Raw genomic sequence first — 9,473 nt, 5'->3', positions numbered from 1 at the left:
CCGTTGTAAACATTCTGCATATTCAGAGAGACACACACACACACACACACACACACACACACACACACACACACACACACACACACACACACACACACACACACCAATGCAACTGCATTCACTTACACATTCCTGCTCACATACAATAATGCAGACAAACCCTCAGTAAACACACAATTTCAATATTTATCTGCTACTGAAAGTAATTCTCTTTTATCCTTGGTGTACCTGACTCGCTCATACATTTATGGACAACACATTAAAAACAAAGACAAACCTACACACACACACAAACACACACACACACACACACACACACACACACACACACACACACACACACACACACACACACACTTTGATTGACTGACAAACTCACCCTGTTGTCAACAATCAATACTTTAAATTAAACAGCAATCCTAGGGATTAGATGCAGCATGGAGGAGGGAGGACAGATAGGAAGGGCATACACACTCTCTCTCTCTCTCACACACACACACACACACACACACACACACACACACACACACACACACACACACACACAAGGTTTTCGCACAGCAACATACTGAGATACTGTACATTTATTGACCATTTTCTGTCTCCTACTCTCTCTCTCTCTCTCCCTCTCACCTCACACACACACAAACACACTCATCCACGGGGGCATGGATGCATGTGTGCGTTTTGGTACTTAACACTGTCAGTATCTGGATGTCTGTGAGACAGGAGGTGATGTAACTACCAAGAGAGGCTGCAACCTGTCTCAGCACAGCTATCTCTATTTCAGCTGCAGGCTAGGTTACTCACACACGCCCGGGCACACGCACACACTCACACACTCAAACACACACACACACACACACACACACACACACACACACACACACACACACACACACACACACACACACACACACAGGGACGTACTAATGGCCTAGTTTCCAACTGCTGAATTAGTGACTTTACTGACTTAAAGTCTTTTTTCTGAGCGACGGCTGCAGGAGAGCTGACGGCAGGAGACGATCGTCGCTATGCGGCACGTAAACATCTCATCCGTCTGTTTGTCTGAGGAAAATAAAACCAGACACATTTTTAATCTTGCTTTTCAACCTTGCCGCCTTACTGATTTCTTTTAAATTAACTTATAGAAAACAGAGTCAAAAGAGTGGAGTTCAATATTCCACTTGACTGCCAGTATTTTCCAGGATTTGCAGTGAAAACGAGGATGCTGGTGTGAAACGTAGCACATCTGCCTTAGGCTTTACTAAGGTACATTGGATTCTTTTCCGTCTTATTTCTTTCTCTCGCTCTCTCTGTCTCTTCAAAGGAGAAGATTTGGGGGGTTGGGAAATTACTTTGGGCTGAAATGACTGGTGTCTTCATTGAAAGGGAACAATTACAGGTTTGGCTTGGTGTTGTTCTCAGAGTGCCTTCTGCTGAAGAGCTTTGAGGTTTGGAGTGCTTATTGGTGCGTTTGAGGAGGTGAAATCGATGCTCTGCAGTCTGGCACCAAATCGCTTGAGATGCCAGAAAATGTATCTCCTGGTGTTCTTCAAAGGGAAAAAGCTGGCTGAGAAAAGGAAGCAACCTGAACCAGCTGCAGGAAATGCCCCCTTTATTCACAGTTTACAAGCGTAAGTAACAAGACATATTTTGACATCTTATAGCCAGCAGATCTTCATGCTCAAAAACCCATTCATGTCTGGACCTAACCCAGCGCCGTGAATCCACTCTGAAGTCCAAACCGTATCAGCATGGTTGTTTTTCCAGCCCAGGACAGGAGTCTAAGGCTGTCATTGCCTTGATCATCTGGCTGAATCTGGCAGACGGCAACACACGCCGTGATGTGGAATTACAGTGTGAGCCAGGCCTGAAGTGAGACCAATGACATAAACTAGAAAGAAGAGCTAGGACAGCACTACATGTGGAGAATCATCTCTCGGTGTTGAACTTCTAAACATCCCTCCACATGATGAAGGCTTTGTTCTCCTTCCTCCTCATCCACTTGTCCTGGTCAATGATGGACGGTGGACTTGTATGACGTTGAGAGAGCTGTGGCTGTTAAAACTTACTCTAACTTTAGGAGGAAAGGTTTGATTTGTAGACAGGACCGTCAAGGAATCTCTTTTGATCTCTTACGGAGGCAGTAGTCGAGTGGGTAGAGCTTCCGCTTAAGAACCGGAGGGTTGCCGGTTCGAGTCCCTGCCGAGGTGCCCCTGAGCAAGGCACCGAACCCTCAATTGCTCCCCCCTCTGCGAAGGGTGGTAATATAATGTAATGTAAGTCACTTTGGATAAAAGCGTCTGCCAAATGATCGTAATGTAATGTAATGTTAATGAGTCTGAACTTACTTACATCCTCACGTAAAAATTATTGCAGAATTGGGACTGGATCAATATCCCAAACATAAACTGTGGTTTCACGCAACAGTTAGTCTAGGTTTGTTTGTCATATCACAGTGTGAAGCGAAGCAAAGCAAATCTAGAAATCCAACAAAGAAAAATCCACTTTCATTCATCTCTCAGCCATCTTCTTCACCCTCTCTCGCTTTTCTCTCCTTGCTTTTCGATGGCGAGCAGTCTTCAGTGAACGCCTCACTCAGCCTATCTAAATGACAAGTCTGCAACTGTCTCACCTTGGTGGAGGCGGATCTAAAGGACTGTGACAGATTCATGGGAGGGGGATGGCACTGATGGATCTGGACCTGAATACCCTGTGACAGGTGACACATCCTATTCTTAGACAGACACACACAAAGTATGCACATGCTTGTATGTATGGATACACACATCGCGGGTGACAGCGTCAACTCATTTTCTCATCTCTGCTCTTGGCTGTGCCCCTTAGCCACACTAGCGGGGCTCTAGGGATGTCTGCCACTGGCTCTGTCAGGCCCAAACTTTGGTCCGGAGTGAAATAACGTGACAGCTGCTGGATGGATTGTCACTTTGAACTTAAGTATGTATATTCCCAGGGCATGAGTTCCTATCGTTTTGAGGACACCCTGACTTCTCCTCATCACCACATGCAGCTCCTAGCAGCTTGTGTAGATCCACTGAATTTATGGGATTAGAATAAACAAAGAAAACACTAAGCACCTTTACTGAATTAGAATAACCAGCAGATTGCAGCATAATAAGGAACAGCTTTGTTACCCGCTGCGTCAAAATCGATAACATGACCTGCCGTCCTCCAGTCGGCATGTTTGTACACAAAGTATTTACCATAGAGGAACCGGTGAGACGTGGGATGAACGCCACATCAACCACAGACTCAGCACAGGTCTGACTGTCATGGCAGCATTGTCATGTGACCTTGTGCCCGAGTGAAGAGGGTCTATAGAATATACATGGGTGGGTACAAATGCATCTACATAGAGTATAAGAATCATATACAAATGTTTACTTCCCTGGCGCACCTGCGATCTGTCACGGGTGCGTTTCTGTGTCCCCACACGTTGCATCCGACTTCATCAGGTTGTAACATTATCTGGCACTTTGGGGAGCACAGCTGTCAGCTTCGCAATAAAAGCGCTTCCCTTCCCTTTTTGATTTGTTTTGGAATCCATGGGAGTCTGTTATATAAGCATCTTCTGGTACTCAGCCTCTGTGTTTTTCAGTCCTGCCTGCAGGTAGCTCAGAATGAGCTTCCTCAAACAAAGAACAATGCAGGGTGTAGAAAGGATAACCACATCAGAAAACCCCCTTGTTTTTCTGATGGGAAAAAAAGAAATGAAAGTCAAAAAAAGTTTGGGGGAGGTTTGCTTGATCTGCCTTGTCATCCACATTGGGGAGAAGTGGCACAACCCCGCAGGGTAAACTCAGTCTCTTAGGTAAGATGAATCAAACCTCAGCTCGTCTGGGGTTCAAGATTGGGAAAACAGGATTCAAGCTGAGCTTTTTCTCATGCATCAACGGTTTTTTGACTTTTACTATAAATGTTCTGAATATGAACTTTTAGCCAACTGAATCTCAAATACAGTTTTGCGCATCATTCCAAATGTTTTCACGGCTGCCTCTCTTGGCCCTGACCCCTGTGAAAACACTGGGAAACAGATGGGAATGGAAAAAAAAACGAAGAATAGTGGAGAAGGAATTGTGTTTGTCTGTCTTGTTGTAAGATAAAATATTCAGAGCTGAAGTTGAGTTGGGGTTGCGAGGCGAGGCGTTGTGAAAGGGATGAGAGAGAAAAGGAATGAGCAGAGATGGAAGAGGGGAGTGAAGGGAGAAGGCAGAGTTCAGAGAAGGGAACAGTTCTGGTTTGATGTCCTGCAAATGTGTGCTGGGTGTTTTTCTCTTAAAAATCTTAAGTCACCTATATATGTAATGGTGACCCTGCAAGATTGACAGCGTGTTGCAAGGTGTGAACATTCTGTGTGACCCTGACCACAACACAAACCCCCTGCCTGAAACACAACAAGATGTTTGATATGAATCTTTCCCAATATGTGTCATAATCCCAGAGGTGTTAGAGGTTTGTTCACACTGAAATGTGATGAGAGCTGCCATCCTCAGATCCTTCAGCCTGCTCCTTTAAGACCATTGCAGAGACTTGTGTTTGGTTTCTCTTGCATTTCTTTTTTTAGTTTTGTGCTAGTCTCTTGTTTATTCATGTTCAGGGCTCAGGGTTCGGAGCTGTAAACTTTAATCATTATTGGCAGCAGAATTGATGGGTTTGCAAGTTACACAAAGCAGTTGAATCGTTATAAATTAATCGGTGAGGCTTGTTAAAAGTTTTCCTTTACTTTGATTAGTGTGAGGCTGGGCGGACAGAGAGAGAGAGCTGTGTATTCTCTTTGGGACAGGCAGGCTTATATCCTGCTGTGGTAGGTACACTGCTGTCAAACATCCTCCATGGCACAGTGAAGCCCGGGCAGCTTAAGAAAAGCCGGCTGATGCATTAAAGGATGCCCACTGTGGCCACCAGAGGACCAGTACAGGAATCATTGATGTTAAGCACACAGGTAAGAGAAAAGTGAAAGTGAAAACAGGAGCAGGCTCCCTCAGTCCCTCGGTCTCTCAGTCTCTCAGTCTCTCAGCTTCGCACAGAAACTGAAGACACCACAGCTTCCACAGAGGAGAAGCGAAGAGGTTGGATAGCTAATTAAAGCAGCACCATTTGCAAAGACAAAGGAACAATTTGTAAAGTGTGGTCCATTTAGGCCAACTAATGCATCACCAGAGGCAGTTTTTGGAAGGTGATTTATTTGGAACAAACCAAACTAATTAGCTTATATATCTCCTTTAACAAAATCCTTTCTAAACAAATATTACCAGCTGTTCAGGAAGAAGGACAACACGGTGAGCAAATATCCACATGAGCCACCAAGTTCATGATTAGGACGGTAGGCCAACAGAGGAAGAATTCTAAGTAATTCAATACACGAGTGGCACGCTATTTCTGTCCCTGTCCTGGAGCGCCCTCTCATATATTTCCCCAGGCACTCTATCAGCAGGGGCCGCGAGCAAAAGGCAGATGTGATGGACGGCACCTCGGCCCCTACTGAGGACACGGATCATCCTCCTGTCTAATTTGTTACTCAAGTTTCTCCATGTCCCCCCGGGGGGCCAGGAGCCGGTCAGTCAGGCACTGTCCGTGTTCTGTACTGAAAGAGAGGTGACAGCGGTGTGTATGGCAGCGCTGGTTCACTCAGGTATTGGCTGTTCCCGGTGCCGCTGACAGTTTGGTTTACCCCGTGAGTCAAATTTCTCTGGTATCAACAAAGGTTGATACCATGAATGGATGATGTGTTGACTGTCTGCTGAAGTCAGATAGGGCCCTCATGGCCGATGTGCAATTGACTTTTTTATTAATATCTACACTGTGCTGAGTCTGAGGAGTGGGGCTTGGAATTGCCCAAGACCTCCCTCCTGATATTTTGTCGCTGATATGCAGTGCCCTGAGTGATTGTTTTCAAGATTTTGATATGGTGATATTTAGCCGATTTTAAAACGGATTTCTGCAAAAGTGCATTTTTCTGAGAATGAGAGAGAGAGAAAGTGTTCTGCCTAACAGAACATTTCCAGCTGATGATTCAAGTCGACATCATTCACTAAACTTTTCTTTTGTAAACAATCTGAAATATAAAATAGAAGCTTTAGAGATTTACTGAACGAAACCTGACTAAAGCTGAAAAGCTAAAGAGCTTATCCTGCACAGCACAGCAACAATCCAACGTTCTGCTTTGCCAAGCCAAATTCAGGTCTGACTCCACCTGATTGTATATTTCTGGTGTTGCTTTTTGGCCTCACGTGTGTGTATCATGTTACGTAAACCAGCATTTTCAACCACACGTCCTAGCAAATAACATAAGAAACAGAATCTGTGATACAATTCGCTTACTGGGCAATTTGTGCAGTGTAGCTTCCAGTTATTGTTGGCTAGCGTTAGCTCTGGGGCTGCTAGTCTCTTTGTCACAGCTCAACTCATGTCAGAGATGACTGACATGGTGCTTGTATCACCACAGTGTGAGCCACGTGCACACTGTGGGCTTCTTCCGTGTTTCACAGCAGCATTGGTGTCTCGGCTACAGTCTGTGTGCAACGAGGAAGCTAGCAGGCTGCAGCTGACCAAATGTGTTGTCATCCCCTAAACAAAAACTCTGCCGGTCTATGGAGCCTTTTTTTTATATCATTTATTGTTGCATATAAACTATGGTGCGGTTTGTGAATATAGAACAAACGCTAATCAGATCTGTGTGTAACCACAGGGGATGTGGTGCATTTAGCACAAACAAGCGTTGAGTGTGCGATTCATGCGGCCGCCAAAGAGCGGTGAGACCATGTTGATTGATGATGCTTCATGATTTACAATAAGGAGCAATATTCAAATGTTAATGTCTGCTTGTAGTCTTGCTTCTTGTCCAGTCATAGCCTGTGAGTTAACTGCGGTTGAGGTATACGAGTAAATCACAGACATGAATGCTTTATGATTTATTGTGTTGCCAGTAAACTCAGCCAAAGTAACAGGCCACAACACAACTGCACTCTAATGTTTCTGTTGCCCCCTGCAGCTCTAAGGCAGGGTTGATAATCATCATAGTAATGTTCTGCTGGAGCTTTTCCACACGGTTCTGTGGGCTGTGATGTCAGGTTCTGGTGCCATGCTGTTGGGCTCATGCTAGCCTAATGCTAACTGTAGCTGCCTGACTCACGGTCGTCTCTGAAATGTTTCATTATGAGAAACAGGTACTTTGTCCAGAAAATGCCAAAGCCATCTCTCTTTCATCAGACAAGTGGATGCTTGTTATGTTTTATTTCATGGACAAAAGGCTGAAAAACCTTTTACATATCCTGGATGGAAAAAAAAACGAGATTTTGTCCAGGAAAGGCTGAGCTGTAATGCACAATCATTATGCCTGAATCATTTTGTGATTTGTCAGGTGATGACATACATTCTGGAGGTCTGCGCACATGAACCATTCAGTCCTTGAAATAATACCTTCTTAGTATTTGGTCAAATAAATTCTCTCGCTGAGACACAAAATGAAATCCGTCTACTGATGGTTTATTTGTGATTCACAGAATGCGTTTGGCGTCATCAAAGGGCTCAGTATCAATATTTCCTCCACAGATCAAATCGATTGTGTCAGACGTTGTGCATCTGGGAATCTAAGCCCACATCTGACCAGGAGGTGGGGCTCAATGTGATTCAGACAGACGGTCGGAGAGAAAACTGCCTCATTGCTCATTACAATGCAAGCGTTTACCTCACACAGATGTATGAATGTCTGCAAGATGTAAAAACCTGCCGTGGTTACACAGGCTGTGTAATTACAAAATAAACAAGGGGGAGAAAACAATGAAGTGTTTGGTATCATGCAGAGCAATTACTGTCAAGAAAGTGAGGAAAAAGAGATTAGTGTCCTCAACCTCAGCACATATTAATGCCTGCACGCTGTGTTATGTAAAATTCTTTGTCTTCTGCCAAGGGCAAAAGATGACAAATCCCTGTAATCAGATCATGGTGACTAACGTGTTTGTCTTTCAGAATGGAAATCATGGCTGTGAAATTCTGTCTTTGTTTCTTCCCTCGGCTGCAAAAAGACATTAAGGGATTTTTCATGACACATCCCCCCGATGCTCTGCCAGGATTTCTGTAATGCTTTCATACTCGTGTACTTTGTGCTACCTTTGGCGATTTTCTAAAATGTATCTGGATATTAACTGACGATGACCCACGCAGTTTCTGCATGGAAGCTGTTTGAGGAGGTGGAATAGACTGCTTGTGCATTTGACCACAAAGATTTGGTAGCTTTACAAAAACGGCATTGTTTGCTCCGATCCATCCTCTTAAACCCAAACATCTCCATATCAGGGTTTGCGTTTTTCAAAGGTACTAAGTCTACATCTGTACCGCTCTTATGCCACATCCACACAAACACAGATAAATTTGAAAACTCACGCTATGCCGACTTGTGTGGCTGTAGCCTCACGCTCCTCTTCACTTGCACTCCTCACCATCTTGCAAGAAGCTAGACTTGTGAGATGGGGCTCGACCTTGTGATCTCGCACCAAGCCTCAGGAGGAGCTCAGACATCATGAGCAACACAGCAAAGACTACATTTCAAGCAAAATCTTCACAAATATAAGATACATAGTCAATATGCCGAGCAGTATTAGTTTGTTTTAGCTATTTATATGTGTCCTCATATGAGCATTATGTTCTGTTTACCTCCTGCAATTAGTTTGTATCTGTTTCTTCCAGTGCAAATAAATGATGGGCCTTGTGTGTTTATTTGTGTGTGTGTGTGTGTGTGTGAGAACAAGGTTGTAATTAAACTCAAATCTATTACATTACAGCAGGGAGATTTTCAGAGGGATTCCTCTCTGTGAAGGTGCTGCTCACACCGCCTTCTCCTCCTCCTCCTCCTCCGGTCCTTTTTAATGTGATGGATATGTTTATCCACGTTTGTGATAAATTGTACACAATCTGTCCCCAGTGTTTGCACAAAATGAAAACTGTAATTAAAACTGATGCCGTGGGATTTGAGGATTGGTGAAGGCCTGGTTTTGGTTGCTGGTTTCCTCCTTCCTGTGCCTGATCATAGTTCATAGAGCTCAAAGCTTAGACAGTTTTATGTAAAATTGAGTCTTAACATAAAGGTTTATATATAAATCAGATAGTCTAACTTGATGGTTGATTAGCTGCTTCATTCATTCTGCTGAGGAAGACCTGTAAGTGAATCATCAACACATGAGAAGCATCTCACACACACACACACACACACACACACACACACACACACACACACACACACACACACACACACACACACACACACACACACACACACACACCCCTCTGCGTGTAAGTTATGGGTATGAACGTGGCCATGGACTGCTTGTCAAAACACCTAAAGTGAACTTGTATCATTATTTCAATTCCCTCTACCAGTATCCATCTTTAAAATGTCTTTAAGTCAGTCTTGGTTATATCAGGATGCAACGCCTCTCCCAAAAAACAGGGAA

This window comes from Genypterus blacodes, unplaced genomic scaffold (assembly GCF_046128005.1).
Source record: "Genypterus blacodes isolate CSIRO-AG114 ecotype Tasmania unplaced genomic scaffold, CSIRO-AGI_Gbla_v1 ptg000157l_1, whole genome shotgun sequence".
Lineage (NCBI taxonomy): Eukaryota > Metazoa > Chordata > Actinopteri > Ophidiiformes > Ophidiidae > Genypterus > Genypterus blacodes.
Note: the sequence above shows the minus strand (reverse complement) of the source record.